The sequence below is a fragment of the Mauremys reevesii genome, linkage group 12 (genome assembly GCF_016161935.1).
Source record: "Mauremys reevesii isolate NIE-2019 linkage group 12, ASM1616193v1, whole genome shotgun sequence".
Taxonomy (NCBI): domain Eukaryota; kingdom Metazoa; phylum Chordata; order Testudines; family Geoemydidae; genus Mauremys; species Mauremys reevesii.
In genome coordinates, this window is record NC_052634.1 from 24,257,419 (window position 1) to 24,280,305 (window position 22,887).

Genomic DNA, 22,887 nt, shown 5'->3' on the forward strand with positions numbered 1-22,887 from the left:
TTTCCGGCCACCAGGCCACCCCATTGGTTTCGACGGGTTGACCTGGTGGCCGGTTTGCCTTCCGGGCCGGCGGTCCCCCCACACCGGGTGCAGAGCAGCACCGCTCCTCAGGACCTCCGAGGGGGGCTTAATAGTCGACCCCGGGTGGGTCCGAGGCCGGCTTAATAGTCGACCCCCGGGCATGTCTGGGGGGGAGGCTTAATAGTCGACCCCCGGCCGGTCCGGGGGGAAATTTCTCAAAGTCCCTTCCGACCACCAGGTCAACCCCATTGGTTTCGACGGGTTGACCTGGCGGCCGGCTCTCTGGCCAGCAGGTCACCCCATTGGTTTCGATGGGTTGACCTGGTGGCCGGTTTGCCTTCCGGGCTGGCGGTCCCCCCACACCGGGTGCAGCGCAGCACCACTCCTCAGGACCTCCGAGAGGGGCTTAATAGTCGACCCCCCAGCAGTCCGGGGGGGAAAGCTTAACAGTCGTCCCCCAGACTCTACGGGGTGAGGCTTAACGGTCCTCCCCCGGGATCTCCGGGGCAGGCTTTCCTGTCATCCCCCAAACTCTACAGGGTGAGGCTTGACGGTCCTCCCCCAGCAGTCCGGGGGTAAGCTTAACAGTCGTCCCCCAGACTCTCCGGGGTGAGGCTTAACAGTCCCCCACCCCGGGATCTCCGGGGCAGGCTTCCCTGTCGTCCCCCAGACTCTCCGGGGTGAGGCTTAACGGTCCCCTCCACAGGATCTCCGGGGCAGGCTTCCCTGTCGTCCCCCAAACTCTCCGGGGTGAGGCTTAACGGTCCTCCCCCGGGCTCTCCGGGGTCAGGCTTACCGGTCATCCCACAAACTCCTCGTCCGACCAGGGCCCCGGGGGTGTCCCCCCGAGGCTTCGGGAGCCGCAGGTCCTCCTCGGGGTGGGGGACTTGAGAGCGAGGAGGGGGCTTAAGTTAAGGTCTGTCGCACTCGATCTGAGCACTACACCCCATCTGAGCTCAAAGAGGATCTGCTCTCTAGTCTGCTTTTGGGGGGCTTGGACCGGTGCCTTCCTTGGCTCTATGGGGACCTGCCTGCTCTGCTTCTTTCCCTGCTTGTAGCTTCTTGCCCGGCCCTTCTTCTCGGGCTCTTCCTCCTTTGACGGGAGGACGGCCTGTCCAAAACGCCTGTCCCACCTGGTCTCCTCGTCCAACAGGCAGCTTCGCCCCCTGCCCTGGGGCCGCTTTGGCTTTCGCTGTCTGTTCCTGTCTCTTGGTGGCCACCCTGTCTGTGCTACGGAGACTAGGCTGTCACAACCCCATGCTGGAGGAGGGCTTTCCGTCGCTTGAGGCCCACCCACCGCCTGCCCGAATGCCCTTTAGCTACGCTGCGGGTTAGGGCGGCGTGGCCGTGTCGCCCAGGAGCGGGTTTTCCCTTTTGCACACCTCTGACGGACGGAGCTGTTTTGACTTAACTGTTCAGCACGCACCGACCCTCGGGCCTGGGCTGCACGGGGAACGTAAATCGGCGCGGCTACATCAGTCCGCGCCTTGGTCGGAAGAATTCTTCCGTCCACCTAGCTCCCGCCTTCGGGAGGTGGATGGCGGCACCAACGAGGAAAACCCTCTCCAGGACCCTTCTCCGGGAACAGTGCCCTTCCGTTTGGGGAGATTATGCTGCTTTAAAAAAGAGAAATTGTTTAACTGCCTTTCTCTGAGGCAAGGTTGACTTTGTATTGCTTCCCTCGTGGCTCCTTATAGCAGTTGTGTTCTGAAATCTTTAGGGTTTGACTTCATTTATGATGAAATCTTGCTGTAACTTTATTCTAATTTTCAATGAGTAACTAGACCTGAGCTGTTTGGCGTGTTAGTGGAGGACTGTTTAAAAACCTGGGATTCCACTTTCGGCTGCCTTTCCATTACATTTCCTCTGAAAGCCCACCGAAAGCCTCCACTTCCCACATAACTCTCTCAAACCTGCAGTCATCAGGCATACGGAAGATGCTCACAGTTTCACTCCATACGAGTCCAGTTCCTTGCTGTTTCCTGTCTAACCACTGCACACATATGGTATCCCCTCCCTACCCGGAGCTGCTTCCTGGCTTTTCCGCTCAGGACAGGAAAACGAGAATGGAGAGGTAAGCTGTGCAGGAACTCTTCCTCAGCTCGCACTCCACCCCAAGGGCCTTTCGAGGTCTTCTTCAGACTTCAGGTTTCATTTGATTTCCAAGGTTTATGGGCTCATTAATTAGCCATCTCTCCTAATGCAGGGATCCTACGGGTCAGACCAAAGATCGATGGCCCAAAAGAGCTAAGAAACAGAAATAAAGGTGAGAGCTAGGCGTTACATTCAGATGAGAATCCAGAATCTGACTGTGCCCTGGCATGTTCAACGCTGCCGAAAGAAGGAGCTCGTCAGGTCCTCTGCTAGCACCCAAATCTGGTGGCTAGTCGGTCTGCTGGGAAATAAGGAAAAGGAAAAGAATTAAAGGAGTCAGGCAATAACAAGGAAATGAAAAGGTTTGTTGAACGGGTTCTGTCTGATTGACTGTCTTCCCAGCTACCCGTCCAAGTTAAAGACCTAGCCCAGTATCCTGTCTGCTGACAGCAGCCACTGCCAGGTGCCCCTACTATACTTTTTCATACTATAGAAAAGCTTCAGCCAGTGACACCAGCTCAGGGAGCACTCTTCTGTTTTTCTCACAGCAGACAACAGCCTTGCCAAAGCAAAGCCTTAAAAAATTGGCTACAAACTCATCAACATTCCTCTCCACGGAAATCTTTAGTAAAAGGCGAAAGATTTATACGAACTGAAGAGAAAGCAGAGTACGTAGAACTCGTGGCAGAGGCGCTGCCGGGGCAACCGCCTACGCTCCCAAAAGTCAGGGTGACGACTCTCCCAGCCCGCTACACCGCTAGCTTTCAGAGGAAATGGAATTGAACCGATTGGCAGCCCGAGTTGGATCATCGGAACCGGGGACACAGGGAGCAAAACCAGCCCCTCGACCAGGGACTCGCCGCTGCACGCAATGCACTGTGGCTATGCAAATAAGATGCTCCGGCCGTCTCCGGCGCTCAAAGGAGTCTTTTCTCCGGGCTGCCTCTGCTCCTTCCCCGGCTGGGCGGAGATTGGGATGGGGCAGCTGCTCTCCTGAGACAGTCCCGCTGATGCCCAGGCGCATGGAGGACGGAGCCCGGACGAGAAGCCAGAGGGCACTTGGCCCACAGCTAAAACCCGGAGCAAACGCACACACTTTGCAAAGTAACAGGAGCCGGGATCTCGCACATGAGATTCTATCTGCCGGCCGGGGTGCGACCCCGCGTTGTACCTGCTGCTTGGTCTGCCTCTGCTGCAAAGTAGCTCGCCTCGCTCAGATCCTTGGGGTTCGCTGAGCTGCAGCTCACCTTGATACACGGGAACAGCTTCAAATCATGGACTATCAGGGTTGGAAGGGACCTCAGGAGGTCATCTAGTCCAACCCAATCCCCAACTAAATCATCCCAGCCAGGGCTTTGTCAAGGCTGACCTTAAAACCTCTCAGGAAGGAGATTCCACCACCTCCCTAAGGAACCCATTCCAGTGCTTCACCACCCTCCTCGTGAAACAGGGTTGTCCTAAGATCCAACCGAAACCTGCCCCACCACAACTTGGGACCATTGCTCCTCGTTCTGTCATCTGGTGCCCCTGAGAACAGTCTAGATCCATCCTCTTTGGAACCCCCTTTCAGGTAGTTGAAAGCAGCGATCAACTCCCCTCATTCTTCTCTTCTGCAGACTAAACCATCCCAGTTCCCTCAGCCTCTCCTCATAAATCATGTCTTCCAGCCCCTAATCACTTTTGTTGCCCTATGCTGGACTCTTTTCAGTTTTCCACATCCTTCTTGCAGTGTGGGGCCCAAAACCGGACACGGTACTCCAGATGAGGCCTCACCAACGTCGAAGAGAAGGGAACGACCACATCCCTCGATCTGCTGGCAATGCCCCTACGTATACAGTCCAAAATGCCGTTAGCCTTCTTGGCAACAAGGGCACGCTGTCGACTCATATCCAGCTTCTCGTCCACTGTAACCCCTAGGTCCTTTTCTGCAGAACTGCTGCCTAGCCATTCGGTCCCTAGTCTGGAGCAGTGCACGGGATTCTTCCGTCCTAAGTGCAGGACCGGGCACTTGTCCTTGTTGAACCTCATCAGGTTTCTTTCAGCCCAATCCTCCAATTTGTCTAGGTCCCTCTGTAGCCTATCCGTACCCTCCAGCGTATCGACCGCTCCTCCCAGTTTAGCGTCATCTGCAAACTTGCTGAGAGTGCAGTCCACACCATCCTCCAGATCCTTAACGAAGATATTGTACACAACCGGCCCCAGGACCGAGCCTTGGGGCACGCCGCTTGAGACCGGCTGCCAATTAGACGTGGAGCCATTGATCACTACCCGTTGAGCCCGAGGACCTAGCCAGCTTATAGTCCACCTTATAGTCCATTCATCCAGCCCAAACTTCTTGAACTTGCCGACAAGAATACTGTGGGAGACCGTATCAAAAACTTTGCTAAAGTCAAGGAAGAACACATCCATTGCTTTTCCCTCATCCACAGACCCAGTTCTCTCCTCACAGAAGGCAATTAGGTTAGTCAGGCGTGACTTGCCCTTGCTGAATCCATGCTGACCGCTCCTGATCACTTGCCTCTCCTCTAAGTGCTTCAGAATTGATTCCTTGAGGACCTGCTCCATGATTTTTCCAGGGACTGAGGTGAGGCTGACTGGCCTGTAGTTCCCCGGATCCTCCTTCTTTCTTCCCTCTTTTAAAGATGGGCACTACATTAGCCTTTTCCCAGTCATTTGGGACCTCCCCCAATGGCCATGAATTTTCAAAGATAATGACCAGTGGCTCTGCAATCACACCCGCCAACTCCTTTAGCACCCTCGGATGCAGCGCATCCGGCCCATGGATTTGTGCTCATCCAGCTTTTCTAAATAGTCCCGAAGCACTTCTTTCTCCACAGAGGGCTGGTCACCTCCTCTCCATGCTGTGCTGCCCAGAGCAGCAGTCTGGGAGCTGATTTTGTTCGTGAAGACAAAATCACGAAGGAGGGTGGGAAGCATTGAGTACATTAGCTTTTCCACATCCTCTGTCACAAGGTCGCCTCCCTCATTCTGTAAGGGGCCCACACTTTCCTTGACTTTCTTCTTGTTGCTAACATCCCTGAAGAAACCCTTCTTGTTGTTACTCTTAACATCTCTTGCTAGCTGCAACTCCAAGCGTGAGTTGCCCTTCCTGATTTCACGCCTGCGTGCCTGAGCAATATTTTTATACTCCTCCTGGTCATTTGTCCAATCTTCCACTTCTTCAAACGGCGCTGCCTGCCAGTGCACTCAGCCTCACTTGGCAGGTAACAAAGGGATCAGTGGCCGTCCAGTTTCTGGAGAGTGGCTGACAACACCCGACCTTCTGCCCTGAGGAGAAACTGACGTGAGACAAGGCAGGGGAGGTCATTCTTGTATTGGACCAACTTCCGGTGGGGAGAGAGCGAGAGAGAAGCGAAATGCAAGCTGCACTCTTTCCCTAGCAGCAGGTGGGCCACGTCGTCTCTCCGATGGCCTGGCTTCCCGGGACGGGACCGCTACAACTTAGATAATTTTTACCTCAAGGTTCCCAAGACACAGACAAGGTTTTCATCTCGAGGCCAAAAGACCAAAAACATCAAGACACTTGATCACCGCCTTGGATAGGCCAAGATTTAAAAGTTTATTAGAAAATATTTGAAAATGAACGATACAGAGAGTTGAAACGTCAGCTATTGGTCATCGGGGGTGACATACAGAGCATAGGGCAATTTTAGTTTGAAATGTTTATTAGAAAATGTTTAAGAATAGATACAATTTAGATAATGCTTTCCCAGCCAGAAGGGGTACAGAGAGTTTGTAACATCAGTTACTGGTCATCAGGGGTGACATACAGAGTATAGGGGGATGCTAGTACTTTGGTATTGGACAGCACATAACTTTTATACAGTGTGCAATGTCCCCAATGTGGGGTATACTGTGGGTGAGTTCAAGATACCTTCAGCAAGCAGTGAGGGTACATCACGCATACAACAGTTAAAGACAGTCATAGGTATAAATAAGCAAGCCAGGTAATGGGGATAGAATGACCCTCACATGGCAAAGTTAAGGTCTGTCGCACTCGATCTGAGCACTACACCCCATCTGAGCTCAAAGAGCTGAGCACGCAAGAGCGGCGGCCTGGGCGGGCAGGGGGAGGGGCCCGAGCGGAGGGGCGGAGCCGCGTGAGCAGGTATGCAGATCTGTGTGCGAGCAGAGAATCGTGGGAGCGGACGCAGGCTGCCAGGCAGGGCCCGACTTTGGCACCGGGAGCTCGGGGTGGGGAAGGGATGGTCTCCGGGGGCCGCGTCAGGGCAGCTGTCGGCAGTGGGGGCCGGTGTGGGCGAGGCCGTCGGTGGGGCGCGGTCCGCCCCGTGTGTTATAAGTGTGGGGCGAGCGAGGGCGGGCGGCGGCCGGGCAGCAAGAACTCATACTTACCTGGCAGGGGAGATACCATGATCACGAAGGTGGTTTTCCCAGGGTGAGGCTCATCCATTGCACTGCGGGTGTGCTGACCCCTGCGATTTCCTCAAATGCGGGAAACTCGACTGCATAATTTGTGGTAGTGGGGGACTGCGTTCGCGCTCTCCCCTGCTGATTGGTTTGAACAACAGACAGCTGACAGTGGGCTGTTTAGGCTTAGTGCACTGCAAAGCAGATTCTTAGGAAAGCAGTTGTTATTCTGGGCCTTTGGGAGTGCTCTTTTCCACAGGCCCTGTACTTCTAGGTATCTTTGTCACACGTTCCTCCTTGTAAGCAAAGCTCAGCTCTGAAACTTTACTTGGGTCTCTCTGTGTTCTTGGCTTTCCCTGGTCTTTTGCAGCTGATCTGCTCTCTAGTCTGCTTTTGGGGGGCTTGGACCGGTGCCTTCCTTGGCTCTATGGGGACCTGCCTGCCTGCCTGCCTGCTCTGCTTCTTTCCCTGCTTGTAGCTTCTTGCCCGGCCCTTCTTCTCGGGCTCTTCCTCCTTTGACGGGAGGACGGCCTGTCCAAAACGCCTGTCCCACCTGGTCTCCTCGTCCAACAGGCAGCTTCGCCCTGCCCTGGGGCCGCTTTGGCTTTCGCTGTCTGTTCCTGTCTCTTGGTGGCCACCCTGTCTGTGCTACGGAGACTAGGCTGTCACAACCCCATGCTGGAGGAGGGCTTTCCGTCGCTTGAGGCCCACCCACCGCCTGCCCGAATGCCCTTTAGCTACGCTGCGGGTTAGGGCGGCGTGGCCGTGTCGCCCAGGAGCGGGTTTTCCCTTTTGCACACCTCTGACGGACGGAGCTGTTTTGACTTAACTGTTCAGCACGCACCGACCCTCGGGCCTGGGCTGCACGGGAGCGTCGTCGGCGCGGCTACATCAGTCCGCGCCTTGGTCGGAAGAATTCTTCCGTCCACCTAGCTCCCGCCTTTCGGGGAGGTGGATGGCCGGCACCAACGAGGAAAACCCTCTCCAGGACCCTTCTCCGGGAACAGTGCCCTTCCGTTTGGGGAGATTATGCTGCTTTAAAAAAGAGAAATTGTTTAACTGCCTTTCTCTGAGGCAAGGTTGACTTTGTATTGCTTCCCTCGTGGCTCCTTATAGCAGTTGTGTTCTGAAATCTTTAGGGTTTGACTTCATTTATGATGAAATCTTGCTGTAACTTTATTCTAATTTTCAATGAGTAACTAGACCTGAGCTGTTTGGCGTGTTAGTGGAGGACTGTTTAAAAACCTGGGATTCCACTTTCGGCTGCCTTTCCATTACATTTCCTCTGAAAGCCCACCGAAAGCCTCCACTTCCCACATAACTCTCTCAAACCTGCAGTCATCAGGCATACGGAAGATGCTCACAGTTTCACTCCATACGAGTCCAGTTCCTTGCTGTTTCCTGTCTAACCACTGCACACATATGGTATCCCCTCCCTACCCGGAGCTGCTTCCTGGCTTTTCCGCTCAGGACAGGAAAACGAGAATGGAGAGGTAAGCTGTGCAGGGAACTCTTCCTCAGCTCGCACTCCACCCCCAAGGGCCTTTCGAGGTCTTCTTCAGACTTCAGGTTTCATTTGATTTCCAAGGTTTATGGGCTCATTAATTAGCCATCTCTCCTAATGCAGGGATCCTACGGGTCAGACCAAAGATCGATGGCCCAAAGAGCTAAGAAACAGAAATAAAGGTGAGAGCTAGGCGTTACATTCAGATGAGAATCCAGAATCTGACTGTGCCCTGGCATGTTCAACGCTGCCGAAAAGAAGGAGCTCGTCAGGTCCTCTGCTGCTAGCACCCAAATCTGGTGGCTAGTCGGTCTGCTGGGAAATAAGGAAAAGGAAAAGAATTAAAGGAGTCAGGCAATAACAAGGAAATGAAAAGGTTTGTTGAACGGGTTCTGTCTGATTGACTGTCTTCCCAGCTACCCGTCCAAGTTAAAGACCTAGCCCAGTATCCTGTCTGCTGACAGCAGCCAATGCCAGGTGCCCCCTACTATACTTTTTTCATACTATAGAAAAGCTTCAGCCAGTGACACCAGCTCAGGGAGCACTCTTCTGTTTTTCTCACAGCAGACAACAGCCTTGCCAAAGCAAAGCCTTAAAAAATTGGCTACAAACTCATCAACATTCCTCTCCACGGAAATCTTTAGTAAAAGGCGAAAGATTTATACGAACTGAAGAGAAAGCAGAGTACGTAGAACTCGTGGCAGAGGCGCTGCCGGGGCAACCGCCTACGCTCCCAAAAGTCAGGGTGACGACTCTCCCAGCCCGCTACACCGCTAGCTTTCAGAGGAAATGGAATTGAACCGATTGGCAGCCCGAGTTGGATCATCGGAACCGGGGACACAGGGAGCAAAACCAGCCCCTCGACCAGGGACTCGCTTCGCTGCACGCAATGCACTGTGGCTATGCAAATAAGATGCTCCGGCCGTCTCCGGCGCTCAAAGGAGTCTTTTCTCCGGGCTGCCTCTGCTCCTTCCCCGGCTGGGCGGAGATTGGGATGGGGCAGCTGCTCTCCTGAGACAGTCCCGCTGATGCCCAGGCGCATGGAGGACGGAGCCGGACGAGAAGCCAGAGGGCACTTGGCCCACAGCTAAAACCCGAGCAAGCGCACACACTTTGCAAAGTAACAGGAGCCGGGATCTCGCACATGAGATTCTATCTGCCGGCCGGGGTGCTACCACGCGTTGTACCTGCTGCTTGGTCTGCCTCTGCTGCAAAGTAGCTCGCCTCGCTCAGATCCTTGGGGTTCGCTGAGCTGCAGCTCACCTTGATACACGGGAACAGCTTCAAATCATGGACTATCAGGGTTGGAAGGGACCTCAGGAGGTCATCTAGTCCAACCCAATCCCCAACTAAATCATCCCAGCCAGGGCTTTGTCAAGGCTGACCTTAAAAACCTCTCAGGAAGGAGATTCCACCACCTCCCAAGGAAACCCATTCCAGTGCTTCACCACCCTCCTAGTGAAAAAGGGTTTTCCTAAGATCCAACCTAAACCTTCCCCACCGCAACTTGGGACCATTGCTCCTCGTTCTGTCATCTGGTGCCCCTGAGAACAGTCTAGATCCATCCTCTTTGGAACCCCCTTTCAGGTAGTTGAAAGCAGCGATCAACTCCCCCCTCATTCTTCTCTTCTGCAGACTAAACCATCCCAGTTCCCTCAGCCTCTCCTCATAAATCATGTCTTCCAGCCCCCTAATCACTTTTGTTGCCCTATGCTGGACTCTTTTCAGTTTTCCACATCCTTCTTGCAGTGTGGGGCCCAAAACCGGACACGGTACTCCAGATGAGGCCTCACCAACGTCGAAGAAGGAACGACCACATCCCTCGATCTGCTGGCAATGCCCCTACGTATACAGTCCAAAATGCCGTTAGCCTTCTTGGCAACAAGGGCACGCTGTCGACTCATATCCAGCTTCTCGTCCACTGTAACCCCTAGGTCCTTTTCTGCAGAACTGCTGCCTAGCCATTCGGTCCCTAGTCTGGAGCAGTGCACGGGATTCTTCCGTCCTAAGTGCAGGACCGGGCACTTGTCCTTGTTGAACCTCATCAGGTTTCTTTCAGCCCAATCCTCCAATTTGTCTAGGTCCCTCTGTAGCCTATCCGTACCCTCCAGCGTATCGACCGCTCCTCCCAGTTTAGCGTCATCTGCAAACTTGCTGAGAGTGCAGTCCACACCATCCTCCAGATCCTTAACGAAGATATTGTACACAACCGGCCCCAGGACCGAGCCTTGGGCACGCCGCTTGAGACCGGCTGCCAATTAGACGTGGAGCCATTGATCACTACCCGTTGAGCCCGAGGACCTAGCCAGCTTATAGTCCACCTTATAGTCCATTCATCCAGCCCAAACTTCTTGAACTTGCCGACAAGAATACTGTGGGAGACCGTATCAAAACTTTGCTAAAGTCAAGGAAGAACACATCCATTGCTTTTCCCTCATCCACAGACCCAGTTCTCTCCTCACAGAAGGCAATTAGGTTAGTCAGGCGTGACTTGCCCTTGCTGAATCCATGCTGACCGCTCCTGATCACTTGCCTCTCCTCTAAGTGCTTCAGAATTGATTCCTTGAGGACCTGCTCCATGATTTTCCAGGGACTGAGGTGAGGCTGACTGGCCTGTAGTTCCCGGATCCTCCTTCTTTCTTCCCTCTTTTAAAGATGGGCACTACATTAGCCTTTTCCCAGTCATTTGGGACCTCCCAATGGCCATGAATTTTCAAAGATAATGACCAGTGGCTCTGCAATCACACCCGCCAACTCCTTTAGCACCCTCGGATGCAGCGCATCCGGCCCCATGGATTTGTGCTCATCCAGCTTTTCTAAATAGTCCCGAAGCACTTCTTTCTCCACAGAGGGCTGGTCACCTCCTCTCCATGCTGTGCTGCCCAGAGCAGCAGTCTGGGAGCTGATTTTGTTCGTGAAGACAAAATCACGAAGGAGGGTGGGAAGCATTGAGTACATTAGCTTTTCCACATCCTCTGTCACAAGGTCGCCTCCCTCATTCTGTAAGGGGCCCACACTTTCCTTGACTTTCTTCTTGTTGCTAACATCCCTGAAGAAACCCTTCTTGTTGTTACTCTTAACATCTCTTGCTAGCTGCAACTCCAAGCGTGAGTTGCCCTTCCTGATTTCACTCCTGCGTGCCTGAGCAATATTTTTATACTCCTCCTGGTCATTTGTCCAATCTTCCACTTCTTCAAACGGCGCTGCCTGCCAGTGCACTCAGCCTCACTTGGCAGGTAACAAAGGGATCAGTGGCCGTCCAGTTTCTGGAGAGTGGCTGACAACACCCGACCTTCTGCCCTGAGGAGAAACTGACGTGAGACAAGGCAGGGAGGTCATTCTTGTATTGGACCAACTTCCGGTGGGGAGAGCGAGAGAGAAGCGAAATGCAAGCTGCACTCTTTCCCTAGCAGCAGGTGGGCCACGTCGTCTCTCCGATGGCCTGGCTTCCGGGACGGGACCCGCTACAACTTAGATAATTTTTTACCTCAAGGTTCCCAAGACACAGACAAGGTTTTCATCTCGAGGCCAAAGACCAAAAACATCAAGACACTTGATCACCGCCTTGGATAGGCCAAGATTTAAAAGTTTATTAGAAAATATTTGAAAATGAACGATACAGAGAGTTGAAACGTCAGCTATTGGTCATCGGGGGTGACATACAGAGCATAGGGCAATTTTAGTTTGAAATGTTTATTAGAAAATGTTTAAGAATAGATACAATTTAGATAATGCTTTCCCAGCCAGAAGGGGTACAGAGAGTTTGTAACATCAGTTACTGGTCATCAGGGTGACATACAGAGTATAGGGGATGCTAGTACTTTGGTATTGGACAGCACATAACTTTTATACAGTGTGCAATGTCCCCAATGTGGGTATACTGTGGGTGAGTTCAAGATACCTTCAGCAAGCAGTGAGGGTACATCACGCATACAACAGTTAAAGACAGTCATAGGTATAAATAAGCAAGCCAGGTAATGGGGATAGAATGACCCTCACATGGCAAAGTTAAGGTCTGTCGCACTCGATCTGAGCACTACACCCCATCTGAGCTCAAAGAGCTGAGCACGCAAGAGCGGCGGCCTGGGCGGGCCGGGGAGGCCCGAGCGGAGGGGCGGAGCCGCGTGAGCAGGTATGCAGATCTGTGTGCGAGCAGAGAATCGTGGGAGCGGACGCAGGCTGCCAGGCAGGGCCCGACTTTGGCACCGGGAGCTCGGGGTGGGGAAGGGACGGTCTCCGGGGGCGTCAGGGCAGCTGTCGGCAGTGGGGGCGGTGGGCGAGGCCGTCGGTGGGGGGGGCGCGGCGGTCCGCCCCGTGTGTTATAAGTGTGGGGCGAGCGAGGGCGGGCGGCGGCCGGGCAGCAAGAACTCATACTTACCTGGCAGGGGAGATACCATGATCACGAAGGTGGTTTTCCCAGGGTGAGGCTCATCCATTGCACTGCGGGTGTGCTGACCCCTGCGATTTCCTCAAATGCGGGAAACTCGACTGCATAATTTGGGGTAGTGGGGGACTGCGTTCGCGCTCTCCCCTGCTGATTGGTTTGAACAACAGACAACTGACAGTGGGCTGTTTAGGCTTAGTGCACTGCAAAGCAGATTCTTAGGAAAGCAGTTGTTATTCTGGGCCTTTGGGAGTGCTCTTTTCCACAGGCCCTGTACTTCTAGGTATCTTTGTCACACGTTCCTCCTTGTAAGCAAAGCTCAGCTCTGAAACTTTACTTGGGTCTCTCTGTGTTCTTGGCTTTCCCTGGTCTTTTGCAGCTGATCTGCTCTCTAGTCTGCTTTTGGGGGGCTTGGACCGGTGCCTTCCTTGGCTCTATGGGGACCTGCCTGCCTGCCTGCCTGCTCTGCTTCTTTCCCTGCTTGTAGCTTCTTGCCCGGCCCTTCTTCTCGGGCTCTTCCTCCTTTGACGGGAGGACGGCCTGTCCAAAACGCCTGTCCCACCTGGTCTCCTCGTCCAACAGGCAGCTTCGCCCCCTGCCCTGGGGCCGCTTTGGCTTTCGCTGTCTGTTCCTGTCTCTTGGTGGCCACCCTGTCTGTGCTACGGAGACTAGGCTGTCACAACCCCATGCTGGAGGAGGGCTTTCCGTCGCTTGAGGCCCACCCACCGCCTGCCCGAATGCCCTTTAGCTACGCTGCGGGTTAGGGCGGCGTGGCCGTGTCGCCCAGGAGCGGGTTTTCCCTTTTGCACACCTCTGACGGACGGAGCTGTTTTGACTTAACTGTTCAGCACGCACCGACCCTCGGGCCTGGGCTGCACGGGGAGCGTCGTCGGCGCGGCTACATCAGTCCAGCGCCTTGGTCGGAAGAATTCTTCCGTCCACCTAGCTCCGCCTTTCGGGAGGTGGATGGCCGGCACCAACGAGGAAAACCCTCTCCAGGACCCTTCTCCGGGAACAGTGCCCTTCCGTTTGGGGAGATTATGCTGCTTTAAAAAAGAGAAATTGTTTAACTGCCTTTCTCTGAGGCAAGGTTGACTTTGTATTGCTTCCCTCGTGGCTCCTTATAGCAGTTGTGTTCTGAAATCTTTAGGGTTTGACTTCATTTATGATGAAATCTTGCTGTAACTTTATTCTAATTTTCAATGAGTAACTAGACCTGAGCTGTTTGGCGTGTTAGTGGAGGATTGTTTAAAAACCTGGGATTCCACTTTCGGCTGCCTTTCCATTACATTTCCTCTGAAAGCCCACCGAAAGCCTCCACGTCCCACATAACTCTCTCAAACCTGCAGTCATCAGGCATACAGAAGATGCTTACAGTTTCACTCCATACGAGTCCAGTTCCTTGCTGTTTCCTGTCTAACCACTGCACACATATGGTATCCCCTCCTACCCGGAGCTGCTTCCTGGCTTTTCCGCTCAGGACAGGAAAACGAGAATGGAGAGGTAAGCTGTGCAGGGAACTCTTCCTCAGCTCACTCCACCCCCAAGGGCCTTTCGAGGTCTTCTTCGGACTTCAGGTTTCATTTGATTTCCAAGGTGTATGGGCTCATTAATTAGCCATCTCTCCTAATGCAGGGATCCTACGGGTCAGACCCAAGATCGATGGCCCAAAAGAGCTAAGAAACAGAAATAAAGGTGAGATCTATGCGTTACATTCAGATGAGAATCCAGAATCTGACTGTGCCCTGGCATGTTCAACGCTGCCGAAAGAAGGAGCTCGTCAGGTCCCTCTGCTAGCACCCAAATCTGGTGGCTAGTCGGTCTGCTGGGAAATAAGGAAAAGGAAAAGAATTAACGGAGTCAGGCAATAACAAGGAAATGAAAAGGTTTGTTGAACGGGTTCTGTCTGATTGACTGTCTTCCCAGCTACCCGTCCAAGTTAAAGACCTAGCCCAGTATCCTGTCTGCTGACAGCAGCCAATGCCAGGTGCCCCCTACTATACTTTTTTCATACTATAGAAAAGCTTCAGCCAGTGACACCAGCTCAGGGAGCACTCTTCTGTTTTTCTCACAGCAGACAACAGCCTTGCCAAAGCAAAGCCTTAAAAAATTGGCTACAAACTCATCAACATTCCTCTCCACGGAAATCTTTAGTAAAAGGCGAAAGATTTATACGAACTGAAGAAAGCAGAGTACGTAGAACTCGTGGCAGAGGCGCTGCCGGGGCAACCGCCTACGCTCCCAAAAGTCAGGGTGACGACTCTCCCAGCCCGCTACACCGCTAGCTTTCAGAGGAAATGGAATTGAACCGATTGGCAGCCCGAGTTGGATCATCGGAACCGGGGACACAGGGAGCAAAACCAGCCCCTCGACCAGGGACTCGCTTCGCTGCACGCAATGCACTGTGGCTATGGAAATAAGATGCTCCGGCCGTCTCCGGCGCTCAAAGGAGTCTTTTCTCCGGGCTGCCTCTGCTCCTTCCCCGGCTGGGCGGAGATTGGGATGGGGCAGCTGCTCTCCTGAGACAGTCCCGCTGATGCCCAGGCGCATGGAGGACGGAGCCCGGACGAGAAGCCAGAGGGCACTTGGCCCACAGCTAAAACCCGGAGCAAACGCACACACTTTGCAAAGTAACAGGAGCCGGGATCTCGCACATGAGATTCTATCTGCCGGCCGGGGTGCGACCCCGCGTTGTACCTGCTGCTTGGTCTGCCTCTGCTGCAAAGTAGCTCGCCTCGCTCAGATCCTTGGGGTTCGCTGAGCTGCAGCTCACCTTGATACACGGGAACAGCTTCAAATCATGGACTATCAGGGTTGGAAGGGACCTCAGGAGGTCTTCTAGTCAACCCAATCCCCAACTAAATCATCCCAGCCAGGGCTTTGTCAAGGCTGACCTTAAAAACCTCTCAGGAAGGAGATTCCACCACCTCCCTAAGGAACCCATTCCAGTGCTTCACCACCCTCCTAGTGAAAAAGGGTTTTCCTAAGATCCAACCTAAACCTTCCCCACCGCAACTTGGGACCATTGCTCCTCGTTCTGTCATCTGGTGCCACTGAGAACAGTCTAGATCCATCCTCTTTGGAACCCCCTTTCAGGTAGTTGAAAGCAGCGATCAACTCCCCCCTCATTCTTCTCTTCTGCAGACTAAACCATCCCAGTTCCCTCAGCCTCTCCTCATAAATCATGTCTTCCAGCCCCCTAATCACTTTTGTTGCCCTATGCTGGACTCTTTTCAGTTTTCCACATCCTTCTTGCAGTGTGGGGCCCAAAACCGGACATGGTACTCCAGATGAGGCCTCACCAACGTCGAAGAGAAGGAACGACCACATCCCTCGATCTGCTGGCAATGCCCCTACGTATACAGTCCAAAATGCCGTTAGCCTTCTTGGCAACAAGGGCACGCTGTCGACTCATATCCAGCTTCTCGTCCACTGTAACCCCTAGGTCCTTTTCTGCAGAACTGCTGCCTAGCCATTCGGTCCCTAGTCTGGAGCAGTGCACGGGATTCTTCCGTCCTAAGTGCAGGACCGGGCACTTGTCCTTGTTGAACCTCATCAGGTTTCTTTCAGCCCAATCCTCCAATTTGTCTAGGTCCCTCTGTAGCCTATCCGTGCCCTCCAGCGTATCGACCGCTCCTCCCAGTTTAGCGTCATCTGCAAACTTGCTGAGAGTGCAGTCCACACCATCCTCCAGATCCTTAACGAAGATATTGTACACAACCGGCCCCAGGACCGAGCCTTGGGGCACGCCGCTTGAGACCGGCTGCCAATTAGACGTGGAGCCATTGATCACTACCCGTTGAGCCGAGGACCTAGCCAGCTTATAGTCCACCTTATAGTCCATTCATCCAGCCCAAACTTCTTGAACTTGCCGACAAGAATACTGTGGGAGACCGTATCAAAAACTTTGCTAAAGTCAAGGAAGAACACATCCATTGCTTTTCCCTCATCCACAGACCCAGTTCTCTCCTCACAGAAGGCAATTAGGTTAGTCAGGCGTGACTTGCCCTTGCTGAATCCATGCTGACCGCTCCTGATCACTTGCCTCTCCTCTAAGTGCTTCAGAATTGATTCCTTGAGGACCTGCTCCATGATTTTCCAGGGACTGAGGTGAGGCTGACTGGCCTGTAGTTCCCCGGATCCTCCTTCTTTCTTCCCTCTTTTAAAGATGGGCACTACATTAGCCTTTTCCCAGTCATTTGGGACCTCCCAATGGCCATGAATTTTCAAAGATAATGACCAGTGGCTCTGCAATCACACCCGCCAACTCCTTTAGCACCCTCGGATGCAGCGCATCCGGCCCCATGGATTTGTGCTCATCCAGCTTTTCTAAATAGTCCCGAAGCACTTCTTTCTCCACAGAGGGCTGGTCACCTCCTCTCCATGCTGTGCTGCCCAGAGCAGCAGTCTGGGAGCTGATTTTGTTCGTGAAGACAAAATCACGAAGGGAGGGTGGGGAAGCATTGAGTACATTAGCTTTTCCACATCCTCTGTCACAAGGTCGCCTCCCTCATTCTGTAAAGGGGCCCACACTTTCCTTGACTTTCTTCTTGTTGCTAACATCCCTGAAGAAACCCTTCTTGTTGTTACTCTTAACATCTCTTGCTAGCTGCAACTCCAAGCGTGAGTTGCCCTTCCTGATTTCACTCCTGCGTGCCTGAGCAATATTTTTATACTCCTCCTGGTCATTTGTCCAATCTTCCACTTCTTCAAACGGCGCTGCCTGCCAGTGCACTCAGCCTCACTTGGCAGGTAACAAAGGGATCAGTGGCCGTCCAGTTTCTGGAGAGTGGCTGACAACACCCGACCTTCTGCCCTGAGGAGAAACTGACGTGAGACAAGGCAGGGAGGTCATTCTTGTATTGGACCAACTTCCGGTGGGGAGAGCGAGAGAAGCGAAATGCAAGCTGCACTCTTTCCCTAGCAGCAGGTGGGCCACGTCGTCTCTCCGATGGCCTGGCTTCCCGGGGACGGGACCGCTACAACTTAGATAATTTTTACCTCAAGGTTCCCAAGACACAGACAAGGTTTTCATCTCGAGGCCAAAAGACCAAAAACATCAAGACACTTGATCACCGCCTTGGATAGGCCAAGATTTAAAAGTTTATTAGAAAATATTTGAAAATGAACGATACAGAGAGTTGAAACGTCAGCTATTGGTCATCGGGGGTGACATACAGAGCATAGGGCAATTTTAGTTTGAAATGTTTATTAGAAAATGTTTAAGAATAGATACAATTAGATAATGCTTTCCCAGCCAGAAGGGGTACAGAGAGTTTGTAACATCAGTTACTGGTCATCAGGGTGACATACAGAGTATAGGGGGATGCTAGTACTTTGGTATTGGACAGCACATAACTTTTATACAGTGTGCAATGTCCCCAATGTGGGGTATACTGTGGGTGAGTTCAAGATACCTTCAGCAAGCAGTGAGGGTACATCACGCATACAACAGTTAAAGACAGTCATAGGTATAAATAAGCAAGCCAGGTAATGGGGATAGAATGACCCTCACATGGCAAAGTTAAGGTCTGTCGCACTCGATCTGAGCACTACACCCCATCTGAGCTCAAAGAGCTGAGCACGCAAGAGCGGCGGCCTGGGCGGGCAGGGGGAGGGGCCCGAGCGGAGGGGCGGAGCCGCGTGAGCAGGTATGCAGATCTGTGTGCGAGCAGAGCATCGTGGGAGCGGACGCAGGCTGCCAGGCAGGGCCCGACTTTGGCACCGGGAGCTCGGCGTGGGGAAGGGACGGTCTCCGGGGCCGCGTCAGGGCAGCTGTCGGCAGTGTGGGCCGGTGGGGCGAGGCCGTCGGTGGGGCGCGGCGGTCCGCCCGTGTGTTATAAGTGTGGGGCGAGCGAGGGGCGGGCGGCGGCGGGCAGCAGGAACTCATACTTACCTGGCAGGGGAGATACCATGATCACGAAGGTGGTTTTCCCAGGGTGAGGCTCATCCATTGCACTGTGGGTGTGCTGACCCCTGCGATTTCCTCAAATGCGGGAAACTCGACTGCATAATTTGTGGTAGTGGGGGACTGCGTTCGCGCTCTCCCCTGCTGATTGGTTTGAACAACAGACAGCTGACAGTGGGCTGTTTAGGCTTAGTGCACTGCAAAGCAGATTCTCAGGAAGCCAGTTGTTATTCTGTGCCTTTGGGAGTGCTCTTTTCCACAGGCCCTGTACTTCTAGGTATCTTTGTCACACGTTCCTCCTTGTAAGCAAAGCTCAGCTCTGAAACTATACTTGGGTCTCTCTGTGTTCTTGGCTTTCCTGGTCTTTTGCAGCTGATCTGCTCTCTAGTCTGCTTTTGGGGGCTTGGACTGGTGCCTTCCTTGGCTCTATGGAGACCTGCCTGCCTGCCTGCTCTGCTTCTTTCCCTGCTTGTAGCTTCTTGCCCGGCCCTTCTTCTCGGGCTCTTCCTCCTTTGTGGGAGGACGGCCTGTCCAAAACGCCTGTCCCACCTGGTCTCCTCGTCCAACAGGCAGCTTCGCCCCCTGCCCTGGGGCCGCTTTGGCTTTCGCTGTCTGTTCCTGTCTCTTGGTGGCCACCCTGTCTGTGCTACGGAGACTAGGCTGTCACAACCCCATGCTGGAGGAGGGCTTTCCGTCGCGTGAGGCCCACCCACCGCCTCCCGAATGCCCTTTAGCTACGCTGCGGGTTAGGCGGCGTGGCCGTGTCGCCCAGGAGCGGGTTTTCCCTTTTGCACACCTCTGACGGACGGAGCTGTTTTGACTTAACTGTTCAGCACGCACCGACCCTCGGGCCTGGGCTGCACGGGGAACGTAAATCGGCGCGGCTACATCAGTCCGCGCCTTGGTCGGAAGAATTCTTCCGTCCACCTAGCTCCCGCCTTTCGGGAGGTGGATGTCCGGCACCAACGAGGAAAACCCTCTCCAGGACCCTGCTCCGGGAACAGTGCCCTTCCGTTTGGGGAGATTATGCTGCTTTAAAAAAGAGAAATTGTTTAACTGCCTTTCTCTGAGGCAAGGTTGACTTTGTATTGCTTCCCTCTGGCTCCTTATAGCAGTTGTGTTCTGAAATCTTTAGGGTTTGACTTCATTTATGATGAAATCTTGCTGTAACTTTATTCTAATTTTCAATGAGTAACTAGACCTGAGCTGTTTGGTGTGTTAGTGGAGGATTGTTTAAAAACCTGGGATTCCACTTTCGGCTGCCTTTCCATTACATTTCCTCTGAAAGCCCACCGAAAGCCTCCACTTCCACATAACTCTCTCAAACCTGCAGTCATCAGGCATACAGAAGATGCTTACAGTTTCACTCCATACGAGTCCAGTTCCTTGCTGTTTCCTGTCTAACCACTGCACACATATGGTATCCCCTCCCTACCCGGAGCTGCTTCCTGGCTTTTCCGCTCAGGACAGGAAAACGAGAATGGAAGTAAGCTGTGCAGGGAACTCTTCCTCAGCTCACTCCACCCCCAAGGGCCTTTCGAGGTCTTCTACGGACTTCAGGTTTCATTTGATTTCCAAGGTTTATGGGCTCATTAATTAGCCATCTCTCCTAATGCAGGGATCCTACGGGTCAGACCAAAGATCGATGGCCCAAAAGAGCTAAGAAACAGAAATAAAGGTGAGAGCTAGGCGTTACATTCAGATGAGCATCCAGAATCTGACTGTGCCTTGGCATGTTCAACGCTGCCGAAAAGAAGGAGCTCGTCAGGTCCCTCTGCTAGCACCCAAATCTGGTGGCTAGTCGGTCTGCTGAGAAATAAGGAAAAGGAAAAGAATTAAAGGAGTCAGGCAATAACAAGGAAATGAAAAGGTTTGTCCAACGGGTTCTGTCTGATTGACCGTCTTCCCAGCTACCCGTCCAAGTTAAAGACCTAGCCCAGTATCCTGTCTGCTGACAGCAGCCAATGCCAGGTGCCCCCTACTATACTTTTTTCATACTATAGAAAAGCTTCAGCCAGTGACACCAGCTCAGGGAGCACTCTTCTGTTTTTCTCACAGCAGGCAACAGCCTTGCCAAAGCAAAGCCTTAAAAAATTGGCTACAAACTCATCAACATTCCTCTCCACGGAAATCTTTAGTAAAAGGCGAAAGATTTATACGAACTGAAGAGAAAGCAGAGCATGTAGAACACGTGGCAGAGGCGCTGCCGGGGCAACCGCCTACGCTCCCAAAAGTCAGGGTGACTACTCTCCCAGCCCGCTACACCGCTAGCTTTCAGAGGAAATGGAATTGAACCGATTGGCAGCCCGAGTTGGATCATCGAAACCGGGGACACAGGGAGCAAAACCAGCCCCTCGACCAGGGACTCGCTTCGCTGCACGCAATGCACTGTGGCTATGCAAATAAGATGCTGCGGCCGTCTCCGGCGCTCAAAGGAGTCTTTTCTCCGGGCTGCCTCTGCTCCTTCCCCGGCTGGGCGGAGATTGGGATGGGGCAGCTGCTCTCCTGAGACAGTCCCGCTGATGCCCAGGCGCATGGAGGACGGAGCCCGGACGAGAAGCCAGAGGGCACTTGGCCCACAGCTAAAACCCGGAGCAAACGCACACACTTTGCAAAGGAACAGGAGCCGGGATCTTGCACATGAGATTCTATCTGCCGGCCGGGGTGCGACCCCGCGTTGTACCTGCTGCTTGGTCTGCCTCTGCTGCAAAGTAGCTCGCCTCGCTCAGATCCTTGGGGTTCGCTGAGCTGCAGCTCACCTTGATACACGGGAACAGCTTCAAATCATGGAATATCAGGGTTGGAAGGGACCTCAGGAGGTCATCTAGTCCAACCCAATCCCCATCTAAATCATCCCAGCCAGGGCTTTGTCAAGGCTGACCTTAAAAACCTCTCAGGAAGGAGATTCCACCACCTCCTAGGGAACCCATTCCAGTGCTTCACCACCCTCCTAGTGGAAAAGGGTTTTCCTAAGATCCAACCTAAACCTTCCCCACTGCAACTTGGGACCATTGCTCCTCGTTCTGTCATCTGGTGCCACTGAGAACAGTCTAGATCCATCCTCTTTGGAACCCCCTTTCAGGTAGTTGAAAGCAGCGATCAATTCCCCCCTCATTCTTCTCTTCTGCAGACTAAACAATCCCAGTTCCCTCAGCCTCTCCTCATAAATCATGTCTTCCAGCCCCCTAATCACTTTTGTTGCCCTATGCTGGACTCTTTTCAGTTTTCCACATCCTTCTTGCAGTGTGGGGCCCAAAACCGGACACGGTACTCCAGATGAGGCCTCACCAACGTCGAAGAGAAGGGAACGACCACATCCCTCGATCTGCTGGCAATGCCCCTACGTATACAGTCCAAAATGCCGTTAGCCTTCTTGGCAACAAGGGCACGCTGTCGACTCCTATCCAGCTTCTCGTCCACTGTAACCCCTAGGTCCTTTTCTGCAGAACTGCTGCCTAGCCATTCGGTCCCTAGTCTGGAGCAGTGCACGGGATTCTTCCGTCCTAAGTGCAGGACTGGGCACTTGTCCTTGTTGAACCTCATCAGGTTTCTTTCGGCCCAATCCTCCAATTTGTCTAGGTCCCTCTGTAGCCTAGCCGTACCCTCCAGCGTATCGACCGCTCCTCCCAGTTTAGCGTCATCTGCAAACTTGCTGAGAGTGCAGTCCACGCCATCCTCCAGATCCTTAACGAAGATATTGTACACAACCGGCCCCAGGACCGAGCCTTGGGACACGCCGCTTGAGACCGGCTGCCAATTAGATGTGGAGCCATTGATCACTACCCGTTGAGCCCGAGGACCTAGCCAGCTTATAGTCCACCTTATAGTCCATTCATCCAGCCCAAACTTCTTGAACTTGCCGACAAGAATACTGTGGGAGACCGTATCAAAAACTTTGCTAAAGTCAAGGAAGAACACATCCATTGCTTTTCCCTCATCCACAGACCCAGTTCTCTCCTCACAGAAGGCAATTAGGTTAGTCAGGCGTGACTTGCCCTTGCTGAATCCATGCTGACCGCTCCTGATCACTTGCCTCTCCTCTAAGTGCTTCAGAATTGATTCCTTGAGGACCTGCTCCATGATTTTTCCAGGGACTGAGGTGAGGCTGACTGGCCTGTAGTTCCCCGGATCCTCCTTCTTCCTTCCCTCTTTTAAAAATGGGCACTATATTAGCCTTTTCCCAGTCATTTGGGACTTCCCCCAATGGCCATGAATTTTCAAAGATAATGACCAGTGGCTCTGCAATCACACCCGCCAACTCCTTTAGCACCCTCGGATGCAGCGCATCCAGCCCCATGGATTTGTGCTCATCCAGCTTTTCTAAATAGTCCCGAAGCACTTCTTTCTCCACAGAGGGCTGGTCACCTCCTCTCCATGCTGTGCTGCCCAGAGCAGCAGTCTGGGAGCTGATTTTGTTCGTGAAGACAAAATCACGAAGAGAGGAGGGTGGGAAGCATTGAGTACATTAGCTTTTTCCACATCCTCTGTCACTAGGTCACCTCCCTCATTCTGTAAGGGGCCCACACTTTCCTTGACTTTCTTCTTGTTGCTAACATCCCTGAAGAAACCCTTCTTGTTGTTACTCTT

General features: G+C 53.1%; 7 non-coding genes across 7 annotated transcripts; 3 read left to right on the forward strand and 4 right to left on the reverse strand.

Annotated features, from left to right (window-relative positions):
* Window positions 1–2,671: 2,671 nt before the first annotated feature.
* LOC120375986 lies at window positions 2,672–2,787 on the reverse strand. The gene has a single exon (XR_005586913.1). It is a non-coding gene; the product is annotated as a U5 spliceosomal RNA (small nuclear RNA).
* Window positions 2,788–6,481: 3,694 nt separating this feature from the next.
* Window positions 6,482–6,645, forward strand: LOC120376145. Its single transcript, XR_005587054.1, has one exon. It is a non-coding gene; the product is annotated as a U1 spliceosomal RNA (small nuclear RNA).
* A 1,935-nt stretch (window positions 6,646–8,580) lies between these two features.
* Window positions 8,581–8,696, reverse strand: LOC120375987. Its single transcript, XR_005586914.1, has one exon. It is a non-coding gene; the product is annotated as a U5 spliceosomal RNA (small nuclear RNA).
* Window positions 8,697–12,378: 3,682 nt separating this feature from the next.
* Window positions 12,379–12,542, forward strand: LOC120376179. The gene has a single exon (XR_005587086.1). It is a non-coding gene; the product is annotated as a U1 spliceosomal RNA (small nuclear RNA).
* Window positions 12,543–14,474: 1,932 nt separating this feature from the next.
* Window positions 14,475–14,588, reverse strand: LOC120376068. Its single transcript, XR_005586991.1, has one exon. It is a non-coding gene; the product is annotated as a U5 spliceosomal RNA (small nuclear RNA).
* A 3,692-nt stretch (window positions 14,589–18,280) lies between these two features.
* On the forward strand, window positions 18,281–18,444 carry LOC120376146. The gene has a single exon (XR_005587055.1). It is a non-coding gene; the product is annotated as a U1 spliceosomal RNA (small nuclear RNA).
* Window positions 18,445–20,366: 1,922 nt separating this feature from the next.
* LOC120376014 lies at window positions 20,367–20,482 on the reverse strand. The gene has a single exon (XR_005586940.1). It is a non-coding gene; the product is annotated as a U5 spliceosomal RNA (small nuclear RNA).
* Between the last annotated feature and the right edge of the window lie 2,405 nt (window positions 20,483–22,887).